Raw genomic sequence first — 13647 nt, 5'->3', positions numbered from 1 at the left:
CCTCCACTCTCACCCTTTCCCTACACTCAGCTCTAAAACCAACCTGTCTGCTGTCCTCACTTCCACATCTGCACAGATTGTAATAAAATGCGGAGTCATCGACATGTTGCAAAGGATGCAGAGCATTGTGGAGGAAGAGGGAGAAATGTCATAACTGTTAGAGGGATCTGGGGAGGCTTCATGGAAGAAGTGCCACTTTAGGAGCCCTTGACTAAGTTCAAGAATTCTGCTTCTGAAGACTAATCAGCCAGCATCTACTGTTTGTTTGATACCCTGGATAAGATAAAAACACAGGGCAAAAATGGTCACTGGCCAGTGAACTCTCAGAGTCTTGGTGGGAGAGAGCCAAAATGCCTGTGAAGAAATAGCAAGATACAATGCTAAATTCAGGGTATGTAATTGGTAACTCTTTACCTGGGTGATCTTTAAAGACTTTGGCCCAATGTTCCATGAAGTGCTGGGGAGCTGTAGAGAGTTATGGAGTGAGGGAGTGACATCATCAAAGCAGGGTTCTCAATAATTACTTGATCAGGGAACAATTGGCAGATTGGATCAATGCTGAAGCAAGTGTTGGCAGCATCTGATCTGGGAGTGGGGGCCTTGGGATGGGAAATGAGCACTAGAAGTCATCTGAGGCGCCACCCCATGACAAAGAGCTCACCGTTAGAACCAGAGGGATACATCTGAGTGTGAGTGCTGACTCTGCCGCTTACCAGCAGCCTGACTTAGGTTTCCACTCCTTGGTTTCCACCTCTGTAAGACTGGATGGCAAATTGAAGGTGAGGAGGCCGCAGCACGAGGGGTCAGTACGTGGAAGTGTCTTTATTATTTTAGCAGCCAACGCCTGGAGAGCAGAAGGGACATGCCTGTGACTTCATAGCCAGTTCTGACCCCTTGGTGTACAGGAGCATCCTTACGGTCCAGTCAGGAGTTCTGAAGAATATGGCCAAGTAGGAGAACCTAGAGAGAGATGGGATCTCCCTCACTATTTTTTTTTTTTTTTTTTTTTGAAAGACAAGGTCTTGCTCTGTCACCCAGGCTGGAGTGTAGTAGTATGATCACAGCTGGCTGCAGACTCAACTTCCTGGGCTCAAACAATCCTCCCACCTCCACATTCCCAAGTAGCTGGGACTACAGGCACATGCCATCACACCTGGCTAACTTTTAAGCTTTTTCTCTCCCTGGGGTCTTGCAAATACATCGTTGCCCAGTCTGGCCTCGAACTTCTAGCCTCAAGTGATACTCTGGCCTTGGCCTCCCAAAGTGTTGGGATTATAGGCATGAGCCACCACATCCAGGCTCCCTCACTATTTTTAATGGAGAACCAGCCTACCTCCTCATTCCTCATCCAACGGTCAGCCAGCAGCTGAAGGAGCGGATCCACACAGGTGTCACTGTCAGCATTTGGGCCCCAGGAAGGTCTTAGGAACCAGTCATGTCAGAGAATCGTGGTGGGTCTTCAAGTCACACAGATGTAGGTTGAAATGGTGTGGGCTGCCTGCTCTGCTGCAGTGTAGCTGAGTGACCCTGGAGCACTTACTGACATCTCCCTGAGCCTCTCCTCCCCTGTCTGCACTGGGAGTAATATCCTCTCTCAGGCTGGGCTGCCACATGAATGAGATCCCACGGTGTGTTTGGAAGTATCCAGAACAAATGCTACGTGCCTGCTGGAGGGGCTCGGTAAACTGGGGTCTTTCCATCCTTTCTTGCCTAGAGCCAGGCCTTACTGCTGGGAAGCATGTTTAAGACAATGCCAAAGACTTCCCGGAGAGCTGTTTTCTGGTGGTTGGGTTTTTTGTTTTGTTTGGGATTTTTTTTTTTTTTTTTTTAGCCCTTGATGCCTCTTAGCAACATGCTGCTTGTTTTAAAAACAGCAGTGGCCAGCTGCTGGCCCCCACCCTTCCTGCCTCCCCACTTTCCTTCCCAGGAAAGCAGTCACAGGCATTGCCCCATGTTCCCAGTGCTTCTGCAGCCCAACCGGGGTGGAGGAGGCATTCCTGGGTCCAGCAGCCGGCCCCCATCACAATGCCAAAGTTGCACCCAGCTGGCAAGCCCACTGCTTCCTGAAATTTGCATCCTCCCCATGGTGGGTATAAAGTCTGTCTACACACTGCCAGGACAGCACTGCCATTGCCAGATAGCAGGTCTAGGGTTATAGGGAGTTTCTGACAAGGAACACAGGCCTCCCTAATCTGCAGCCTGAAGGTGTATGGGGAGAGATACAGGCTTGAACCCTGAAGATCCTGGAGCAGGAGCCTCCTCATCCACTCCTAGCAGGATGGCCAGGTAACCATAGGCATATTACTCTTTCGTTTCAGTTTCTTTATGTGCAAACAATAAGAAGAAAAACCTACTCATCTTGCAGGGTTGTTGAGGATGGGGCCACTGCAGTTATGCACTCCGCCTGACACTGTCAGTGCTCACTCAGTAAATGGTTGCCATAATCATTATTTCATAATGGTATCATTGGCATCAAGGAACCCTTAGGAGTCACCTCAGACAAACCTGACCCACCCAGAGGGTCCCCCACCTCCCCACATTCCCACCTCTGGTGTTGCTCTTTCCACCACTGTTCTCTCAGCCAACTTCAAGCCCTGTGATAAACCCTTCCTCCCAGTGGAATTTTGTTTTCTTGTCTTTGAAATAGAGGTTGCTGAGCAGCATCGGCACTGTCCAATAGAAATATAACACCAGCCACGTATCTCACTTAATCTTGTCTATTTATCACATGAGAAAAAGTGAAAAGAAACAGGTGGAATTAATTTTAATAGTATGTTTTAACCAATATGCCCAAACGATTGTCATTTCAACATGTAATCAGGGCCAGGCCTGGTGGCTCATGTCTGTAATCCTAGCACTTTGGGAAGCTGAGGCCAGAGAATCCCTTGAGACCAGGAGTTCGAGACCACACTGAGCAACAAAATAAAACTCCATCTCTACATTTAAAAAAAAAATTATATTGAAACAATCAAAAATAAAAACATGTAATCAGTATAAAAGATTATGAATGAGATACTTTGTTCTTTTCTTTTGTATTAAATCTTCAAAATCCCCTGTGCATTCTGCCTTGCCAGCAGCATATCTTCATGCCAACTAGCCACATTTCAGTTGCTCCACAGCCACATGTGGTGAGTGGCCACCCAACAGGACAGTACAGGGCTGGATGCTGCCCACGGGCTTATCCATACCCAGTTCTCCTATTGGAGGTATTTTCAGGGCCCCAGATTCAGTGCTCTGGGACTGATGAGCTGAGCCCACTCACCTCCTGCTGTCCTTCTTGGAAATCCCCTGCCCAGCTCAGTGCCTGCTCAGCCCTTCCTCAGCTCTGGCATGATTTGTGCTGACGATGATGACTCCCATCCATTCAGAGGCAGCAGCTTCTAGGGCCGGGGTAGGCAGCTTCCAGCTGCCTCCTAAGGCCACTTTCCCTTCTGCTCTGCCAGGAGATCCTGCAAACCACAAGTCAAATCATCACCCTTCTTCTCAGAACCACCTCACTGAGAGTGAGAGCCAAAGTCCTCACAGTAGCTCGTACCACCAGCATGATCTGTCCCTTTTCCCGACACTACTTCTTTGACCCAATCTTCCCCTTCACCTGCTCGTCTCTGGTCATGCTGGCTTCTTTTCTGTCCCTGACATGCCAGGCACAGAGAGCCTCAAGGACTTGGCTGGCCCTTGCTGCCCCTCAAATAAACACGATTCCCGCCTCTTACCTCCTACCTCTTTCAGGTCCCTCCCTGGTCCCCCTCTATCTAAAGCAGCCCTGTGCACTTTCACTCTGTCCCCTGACCCTGCTCTGTTTCCCTTCACCTGACATATGACATGGTTATGTGTCCCATTGGAATGGAAGCCCTTGAGAGCAGAGGCCATCTCTGTTTTGTTCACTGCTGTATCCCCAACCCCTGGGGCCTGGCACAGAGGAGATGCTCAATAATGATCTGTGGGATGAATGAATGAACCTGGGAGCCTACTCCTTCGCAACTGCTCACCCTTTCCACCCCAGGAGTCACTAGCAAGACAGATTGGGTGGCATGATTGGCAGTAACCAGAGAGAGAAAATGTATTCCTTCATTCACTCATTAACACATTCGTCTGCCATATCCCAGCTGTGTGGTCTTGGAAATATTGCTTAAATTCTCTGTGGCTCCGTTTCCACATTTATAAAATGGGAAAATAAGAGTGCCTTTCTCATAGAGTTGCTGTAATGAATAAATGAGTTAATGCATGTAAAGTGCTTGGAGCAGCGCCTGGCTTGTAGGAAGTGCTCAAATAGACACTCGCTATTGTTTCATTCAGCACATTTTGTTTGTTTGTTTGTTTGTTTGTTTGTTTTGTATTTTAGAGACAGGGTCTTGCTCTGGCATGATCATAGCTCACTGCAGCCTCGAACTCTTGGGCTCAAGTGATCCTCCTGCCTCAGCCTCCCGAGTAGAAGCTGGGACTACAGGTGCATGCCACCATGCCCAGCTAATTGGTTTCTTGGGGTTTTATTTTTGGAGATGGAATTCTAATGATATTATCCAAGCTGGTCTTGAGCTTCTGGCTTCAAGTGGTCCGCTTGCCTTAGTTTCCCAAAATGCTGGGGTTACAGGTGTGAGCATGTTTTTGAACGCCTACTGCACACCAAGCACTGTGACAAACACCAGGCATGCAGAGATGAAGACACAGTGGCTGGCTAATATGAGACAAGGATGCAAATAATTTCAGTGCAGTGTGATCGATGCCAGGGTGCTGGAGGAGCAGGGACTGGCCTACCCGGACTTTGGAAAGGGCCAGGTATGGCTTCCTGTCATTCTGTAGGAACCACTGCCAAAACCTGTGTGAACTGATGAGTTGAGCTCCAGCAGCATCATGGAGTAACATTTTGTCCAGAGCTTTGCCCATTCAGCCACTGCAGTGTGGTGAACAGAGCACAGCCTAGGAGTTAGGGAACCTCAGCTCTGACAGCAACCTGATAGGAGTCACTTTTGTTCCCTAAACTTCAGTCTTCTTACCTGTAAGGTGGTCTATAATGAACAGTGCCCACCTCTTAGATCATAAGAATTCAATGAGCTGATGGATGTAAAGTATCAGCATGTGCCTGGATGCTCAATAAACAGGACAGATACTCTGATTATCCTCATTATTGGTACCAGCCAATGGGAAGACCTCCTTATAGGGTGCCCTGCATACAGCTGGCACTAGATCAGTGTGTGTGGACCTGCACTGAGAGCCTGTGTGTACTCTGAATTCCTCTCTGGACTGTGGCACAGAGGGCTTCACAATGAGGTGTGATCCTTAAAGTCAAAGAAACATGGGACAAGGGCTGGCAGGGAGATTCAGGCCCCTCTCACCTGGAACCATTTCTGTTTTAAAGGTGGGAAAACCAAAGTCCAGAGAGGGGAGGAGTTATAAAGCCAGGGTTAAGACCCGTGTGCCTGACTCCCAGGCCAGTGGTCTCCTTCTTGTGTCTTCTTTGGTTTCACATGAGGGTATTGACAGGGGCAGCAACGCCAACAATTGCTGAAGGAAGTTGGTTGGTCACAGCTGTGGGTACCCTCACCTCTGGCTTCTTCAGGGACTGTATTTGGGGAGGCGCCTCAGTAGGCCTGGTATTTACATTGAGTAACCAGATTCCATCTCCAATAATCACATCACAAACAGCATGAAATGTGAACTATGGGGAAGGCTTTGCTAAATGTGTGACTGGTTTTCTTATTTTTCCCTCCATTCCCCTCCCTCGGACCCCAACCCCTCTCTCCCTCTCACGTCTCTCTGTCACACACACACACACACATACACACACACACACACATGACTTGCATTCCCCAGGCAACTGGTGCAGGCCTCTGATTCCAGCCCAGTGAAGGCCATCTTTAGAAGAGAGATTTCCCCTGTCTGGGGTGTGGCAAGAGGAATTGGTATTTGAAGATCAGGTTCTTGCTCCTTGCAGTTCACCACTGTTCCCCACCATGACCAAGGAGTGTGGAGCCCTTGGCAGTTTAAAAATGGCTAAACATCTTACACCATGTAAGCCTCATCCATGAAATTGGCAATCATGATTCCCATTATATGGATGAGGAAACTGAGGCTTAGAGTATGGAAGGGACTGCCAGGTCACAGAGACAGAATTAGCAGAGCAGGACTCTAGCTCAGGAGACAGTGTCATCTACTCCCCCTGGGCCCTAATCCTCTAGGCCTCCAGCCCCTAGTGTCATAGAGGATGTGTCACACCCATTCAGCTTGGTCCCAGTGCCATCAAATTTACCTATGCAGGTGCCCCAGTCACAAAAAAGGGAAACTGAGGCATGGAATGGCTGACTCATTCCTGGCAGTTGCTTTTCTCCTCACGTGTCTTAGCCTTTGGTCCATCATTTGCTTCCTTTTCCTTGGTCCCTGGCTATTCCCAAGGTTCTCCCAGCCCTGATGTGTGGGACAGAACCCTGCAGGTCCTCCTCAGAATCCAGATTTTCCTCCACATCTCTGCAAAGCTGATCAGCATAAAACCATCCCTAGGCTTTGCCTTTAAAAGTCTTCATCTTTTCTCTTCTCCCTAAACGGCCCCTAAATGATTTCTGTAAATTGCTCTAAGTAGCTCAAAAAAAAAAAAAAAGGAAGAAAGAAATAATAATAACTCAGTGACTGCCTGCCTGACCGGAATGTCGATGGCTCTCCTCCTGCCTGGCTGCACCTCCCAGCTCCATCCCACCGAGCATCTAGACACGCAGCCCCTCTGCTCCAAAGCTAGGAAGCGGGAGCTATGCCTCAGCCTGAGCCCTGCCTCCTCCCTCAGGCAGGAGGCTGCCCAAGTCAGGGCTGCGGCCACCGTATCAGACAGGGAGCTCCTCAGGACAGCAGTATCCTCCCCTTCCCTTCCCCTACCACCACCAGACTGGGGAGTCTCCCAGGGGAGACCTGCACTTCCCTCATCAGTCTGGGGACTCCTCCAGAGAAGACTGCTTCCTTCTCAGACTAGGGGCTTCCCCAGGAGAGGCTGTGCCTGCCCCCAACAGACGGGATTCCCTCGGGGCAGGGCTCCAGGGGCACTCGGAAGCCCCTCTGAGTCTAGCTTTCCTTGTTCTGCATCCAGCTCCTTTATAGAGCCTCATTTATTTTACCCCAGGTTAGAAATCTAGGTCCCGATTCCTAGGAAAAAGATCTTAGGATCTTTTTCATTGATTCAGTCAACTATTCATTCATTCATTCCATTCTGCAAAGGTTTCCTGAATACCGACTATGTGCCAGACACTGACTGGATATGTGTCCTTCTGCAGATGCGGTCCCTTTGAGGAGGTCCTGTGGCCAGAGACCCCAGGCATGATTCTTCTTGGGGCAGGGCATCCAGCCCAAGGCTGACACCCCATGGAGGTGAACCCAGCCTCAGCTCCTAGCCACCATCATGATCTTCATGACCACAGCCTTTTTTCAGTGTGGGCCAGGAAGCAGAGGCCAGAGGTAGGAGGGCCCCACCAGCTCTGGTGCTTCCCATGAGCCTCTGGCCTGGCCCACCTTTCCATCCATAACCTCCACTCATGCTCTCCTCCACACTTCCTGCCCATGGAGATCTGCCATCTCCTGGTCACTGGGGGCTGAGATCCTGCCCAGAGACCTCAATCCTAGCAGCTCAGCCCCTAAAGTGATGGTGTGGCCTTGAGCAAGTCCCTTCCCTCCCTCCGGGCCTCAGTTTCCCTGTTTGAGATGAGACAGAATCGGACTAAATCAATAATTTCCTAAAACATTTTTAGCCAGTAAATTATATATGTAATAGATAATGCATTACAATATATCATATACATTACATATAATACATGTATTATATGTAATGTATATATGATACTGGTAAAAGCAGAACTACTGGTTGAAGAGAGAGTGGAGGTACCTCCCTAAGGTCTCATCTGTCCCACCTTCCCCTGTCACCCCATGGAAGGCCTTGAGACACCCCCAGAGAGCCCAGCTGGCAAGTTGTTGGTGAACTTGATCCCTTCCTAAGGCCACTTCCACTGTGCCATGGGGAGAGGGGTCTGGGTGGTGCTATTGAGCCCATCAGGTGATGGGACAGTGAGGGAGACATGGCACAGTGGGGGAGACAGTCCCATCAGAGAGTCCCATCACCTGTCTGCCCCCTGATTACCTGGGGCCCCACTCTGCTTTCTGGTGGGGGTGAAGCCCAGGAGAAGGATTGGCTCTTGCTGGGTACCCAGCACCCTCTAGGACTGGAATGAGTCCAGCCCCTGATTAGAAATGCAGGCCCCAGGGAAGCTCAGCAGGCAGAGGCGGGGCCTACCCAGGACAGCCCTGCCCACCCCTGACAGAAGGCCGGATTGTTCCAGATGAGATAAAGCCCCTTTGTCATCCTCCCTGCACTCCCTTTGATGTGCAGAAGGTGGAAGGAGGAGAATAAACACAGACACAGTCCTCTGCTTCCTCTCTGATGTAATTGGAACCCAATTAAGTGAATAATTGTTACAAATGTTGAAATTACCTTCCACCAATTTGGGGATGTGAGCCTGCTCTCAGCAGGAGCCTCTGAGACCCAGGCTGGGACCTGGCCCTGGCCTAGCAGTTTTGGGTTTCCCTGGGGTGGGGAGGTGTTGAACTACAGCACTCTTGATTGTCCTGCCAGAAGAGATGCTGAGCGATCCAGTCCAGCCCCTGGCTGCTGCAGACCCTGGCCCCCAGCCTCAGATATTCATTCAGCTAACCTTTACTTACACTTCCAGAGCTTACAGACACTTGCTCATAGGAGCTGACCTGAGTCCAGGCGGATGAAAATAACTAGCACCGTTGAGGCATAGACAGGGGTCCCAAGGAGAAACAGAGAGGGAGGGCCCCAACTGGAGCACTGCAAACCTTAGGCAAAACCTTGCAAGATGGGTGGGAGTGAGGTTCCTGGTTCTGTCCAGAGTGGGCATCTTCAGTAGAAACTGAGGTGGGGGGTTCCCCACAGCAAGAGGGTATGTGGAGAATCAGAGCATGGAAGATGAATGACTCAGATTAGGATGCATTCTAGAAACCTGCATAAGGAACACCCCACCACGGGGCGCCTGCTAATGCTGCTCAACCCCCACTGTCTAGCCATAAGCGCAGTTGCACCATCATGGGGGGCATCCAGCCCTCACCTTCAGGGCTGGTTTATCTGATGGTGGCCTTTGTATTGGGGCTTTTAGGGTATACCAACCTCATTGATGACACTTGCAAAGTGAATGGCTGATGCCACTGCTTCTGCCAGCAGTGGGTGGAGGGGAGAGTAGGGGGACAGGGCAGGTGTTAATTTCGTAATGAATTTGGTGGATTCAGATGCAGGGAAAGGCAACACTTTTGTGAAAACTAGAACTCAGGCAGTGCTTCTCAATCTTGGCTGCACATTCAAGAGTTTTTTATTTTTTATTTTTATTTTTCATTATTATTATTATTATTTTCATTCCAGTACCTGGGTCCTAGCCCTAGAGATTCTGAATTCACTAATCTGGGCACAGCCAGGGATCCCAGGTGCTTCTAATGGGAAATCAAGCCTGAGCCTCACTGTCAGAGCAAGGCTTCCCAAGTGTGGTGGAGGGAGTGGGGAGGGGGCCAGAATCACCTTCTCAGCACCTAGACCAGACCTTCTGAATTAGGATGGCTGGGAGGGTCCCAGGGACCTGCATTTTATAAGGCCCTCCAGCATTGTGACAGGCCTAGGGCAGATCCCCTGATGCTGGGGGCCCTGGTGGGGAGGGGGGCTTGGAGGCCCTGGGGCCTCCAGGAAGGACCCCAGGAAGGAAGAAGAACATAGAAAAAGTGTGGAAGATAGGCATGTCCTATTTTTAAATGATTTGAAAGGGAACCTTTATTCACTTCCTATCTTCTTTTCTTCCTCTCGTTCACTTAGTCCCTTGTTCTAGGACCCAGAATCCAAGATAATACTCTTAGAACCACTCTTTAGTCTCATTAGACACATAGTAGATGCTCAATAAATATTGACTGAAGGAATTATGGGTAAACTCTGTTTGGTGGGCTAACCTGGAAACGTAACTACTGATAATTGCTACTACTACTGAACTGCTACTGATAATATTGTCCCTGTGTGGGAAAGTATTGAAATGTGTTTCCAAGCTCTAATAGCTAATTTCTAAAGAACTTTTGATAAGCAGCCCGTTTGTTAAGTTTGAGCATATATGAGTGTGTGCGTGTGGCGGGGGAGGGGAGGGGCAGGATGGGGAAAGAGAGTTCTGCTCTCAATGAACCCAGCAGGGGATCCACCCTTGGGAGTCTGCCCTGAGGTTTGCCATGGGGCACCGGATTGATATTCCCAGTGGGGCATTTATGGAGATGGCAAAGTAGAACAAGGTCAGGGTAGGAGGGCCTGAGTGACTGCTAAGGAGAGAAGCAGCCAGGAGAAGCCAAAGAAGGCTGACAGGTCTAGGGCAGGAGGGCCAGGAGTTGGAGTGCAGCCCTGGCAGAACTGGCAGTCCAGGATGGAGCTGTGAAGTACCCAGAGCAGCAGGGCACCTTGCACGTGGCCTTTCCGAGGTGTGCAAGAGCAACCCCAGCAGGTCAAAGGTTCCAAGCGGGAAAGTGATGGATGCACCTGCAGAGGCAGAGCTGTGAGACAGAGGCCATGAGGTCATGGAAGCAGGAGGTCACTGGCAGCCTGGAGCCCCTAGGCCCTCGCCAGCTCACGGCAGACATTCTCTCTCCATGTTTGCTCTGGGAGAGAAGAAGGGCTGGTCTCCACTGGGGAGCAGGCAGAATCCAGGAGGCCATTGGGCTGGACAAATGGCCTTCCTGCCTTCTCACAGTGTGAAATTTGGGCAGCAACAGCCAACAAGAATCCCAGGAGGTGCAGTTTTCAGGAGGATTTCAGGAGATCTCAATTTGATTCTTGCCACATCCCCAACACCCTCCATGCCAGCATTAATGAGGAAATAGACAAAAAGCTGAAAGAGAGAGAAGCAGAGCGGGTCCAGAGGCCTGGGAAGAGCCTGCCCTTCTGTGAGCCTCTGGAAAGCCCAGGAGGCAGACAGCATCTCGTGGGGGTACTACAGTCAGCCTTTCCCAGTGAATCCCTCCCTCTCCCTGCGGCAGCCATTGAACTCAGAGTGAGGGGCTTGGAGGAGATCCCCCAGTCCCTGACTGCCCTGTCCCAGGCTGGGCTGTCTCTACTGAAGCCAGGCTGTCAGCTCTGCAGGGAACTCCGGCCTCTGGCTGGAGGCTGTCTTTGTCCCCAAAGTCCCAGCCCTACTTCTTACTGATGGAGGACTCCAGAGAGGGGGCAATTCACAAGGGAGATGAACCTGATGGCCTTGTGGGAGGGGGCTGTCCCTGACCACACAGGGTGACAGTGATTAAATGCACCAGCAGCTGGGCCATCAGGGCCCTCCCTGCTGCTAATTTGGGTCAATTAAGCCAATTTGTCTTTGTTGACTTGAAGTCTCTTCTCTGTAATGGCTCCAGCCCCTCTGGGGCTTCAGAGGGAAGAGAAGAGGAAGGAGGCAGTCCCCTGGCTACAGGGCTACCTCTCTCTTCCCCACCCCAAAACCCCAGGCCCAAGTACCTTCCTCAACCTTGTGACCCCTCTCATTGTCCTGCCCGAGGGCCTCCACAGCTGTCATCCCTGCCGATGCCTCAGGGTTAATCTCACTGCACAGATGAGCAATTAGGGGTCCTCTAGAGAGGGTGCTACTCCAAGTTAGTGGGAGAGGGGGGACCCCAGCATTTGGACTCACAGTCTAGTGCTCCTCTCCAGTCTCCACAAGGCACTGGGTCCATGGTCTGGCCCCTTGGGAGTCCTGCTACCATGGCCCCCTGAGGGGTTCCAGGGAACACCATTTAAAAACCACTTCTTCAGCCCATTAGGCTCCATCGGGTACCCAAAAAATGGGGGAGGCAGGGACCAAAAAATGTTGTCTCCAGAGAGAGACAGCTGCCTCCGCATGGCCTCCCAGTCTAGGAGAAGACAGAGTCTGAAATGAACAATCGTGCTGCCTTAAAGCTGGCTCTCATGTCCCACTGCCCCCAGGGCTGGCCCAGCCCGCAAGAGATTGAGGCAGCAGCATATTGGGCACAGGTCAGAGACAAGGCTGACACAAGGCTCTGTCCATTCTGAGGCCCCTTCACTTCTCTGGGCCTCAGTTTACCCATCTCTGGGATCCCAGGGGCTGAAGAGGAAGGCTGCAGTAGGCCCCTGCAGCTCTCACATCTGGAGAGTTGGCCTGACAGGAGCCAGGGTGGAGGGGGAGGCTTTTCTCCCTTCTAGCTTAGGGGATGGAGTGCTTCCTCTCTGTCTCCATTCTTGACAGGTGAGAGCAGGTGGGACATGTTGTCACACTGGAGACTGGCAAGGACAGGAAGACCCAGAGCTTCAGCATCCCCTGCAGGAGGCTGCATCTCCAGTTTCATCCCCATGGAGTCAATCCGGCAGAGGGAGGGCTTCGCCCAGGGCAGTGGGGTCAAAAGGGAAGGAGCTGTGGTTTCTGGGGAAGAGAACCCGGGAGCCGTACACAGCAGGATTAGTGTCCACAAAGGACAGAATTAGCTGAGTTTCCCTTTCAAACTCCACGAGATGGCTTCCTTAACCCATCTGTGGCCAGGATCATTGGCGCCAAGGGCAGAAGCTGGGGAAGCAGGTCCACGTGGGATGGATGTAAGTGGCCTGTCATTGCAAAGAGAGATGCCAGTTGCCTCTCCAAGATCTTCCTGGAGGTGCTGGTGTCAAACACTAGAGCCAGCTACGTGGGGCTAGGAGGTGGCATTGCCTCCCAGGGAGGCACAGAGGCTGTGTCCTCCCAGCCTAGGCCTGTCTTACACAGGAAGGGGGTCATCTTCTGGTGTTAAGTCACCTGCATTAAGTCATCTTCGTGGCTGCATCTAGGCTGACAGAAAGTGGGATGGGCAGGGGTCAGGTTGCGAGACAGTGATGCGCAGAGGAGACCCTGACCTCGTAGCCATCCTCCTGGGGGATAAGCCAGTGTCTGTATCAGATGTGTGTAACCTCAGATTCCTCCACTGCAGTGTTAGGGCCTCTAGGGCAGGAGCCTGGAGGGTAACAGACACAGACCCTCGGACCCCTAGAAGGAACCTGAGGGAAGGGCTGGCTCAACCCCCTCTTGTTATTACTGGTGGGGAAACTGAGGCGAGATGGCTCCCCACAGCTAGCACACTGTACAGACGTGTTCCACAGAGGCTAGAGTATGACTCCCAGGCTCAACTGAGCACTGCTTTCCTAGTCATAATTCAGAAACCTCCATGCCATGCCAGGAACTGCAGGAAGAGGGGCTGTGTGCCATGCCTGCTCCTGCACAGGGATCCAGCAGGCAGAAGACACAGAGGTGTCAGGCAGCGATGCTGAGTGGACCTGGGTCTGGAGCCTCAGAGGCCATTCCTTCCCTGTGTGGGCTGTGGCAGGGTCCTCCTCTGGCCAGCTCTTCCCCCTGGGTGTTCCTGTCCTCCCCTCCCTAAGCCTTGCCTTCTCAGCCTCATGGTGGCTCCTCTGCAGTGCCTGCCACCCTCAGTTATTGCCCTTGTGGGCCTCCATCCCTGGCCATCTCAGCCATACTCACTGTCCCAGCTGCAGCTGACCACTCGTCCACCGTCTCCTGTGGCTATTCCATGAGTTCCTCACTGTGGGTACCAGCCCCCTCCGCCACCAGGCCTGGTCCCTTCTTTCATCCCCCTCCCTCACTCAATGGA

General features: G+C 51.5%; 1 protein-coding gene across 1 annotated transcript in view; it reads left to right on the top strand.

Annotated features, from left to right (window-relative positions):
• Nucleotides 1-13647, top strand: part of TMEM132E (transmembrane protein 132E) — a 59815-nt gene that overhangs the window by 10797 nt on the left and 35371 nt on the right. The gene's annotated exons all lie outside the window — the stretch shown is intronic.

This window comes from Gorilla gorilla, chromosome 4, assembly GCF_029281585.2.
Source record: "Gorilla gorilla gorilla isolate KB3781 chromosome 4, NHGRI_mGorGor1-v2.1_pri, whole genome shotgun sequence".
NCBI lineage: Eukaryota > Metazoa > Chordata > Mammalia > Primates > Hominidae > Gorilla > Gorilla gorilla.
The sequence above is the reverse complement of the archived record's forward strand: the minus strand, read 5'-3'. Positions and strand labels throughout refer to the sequence as shown.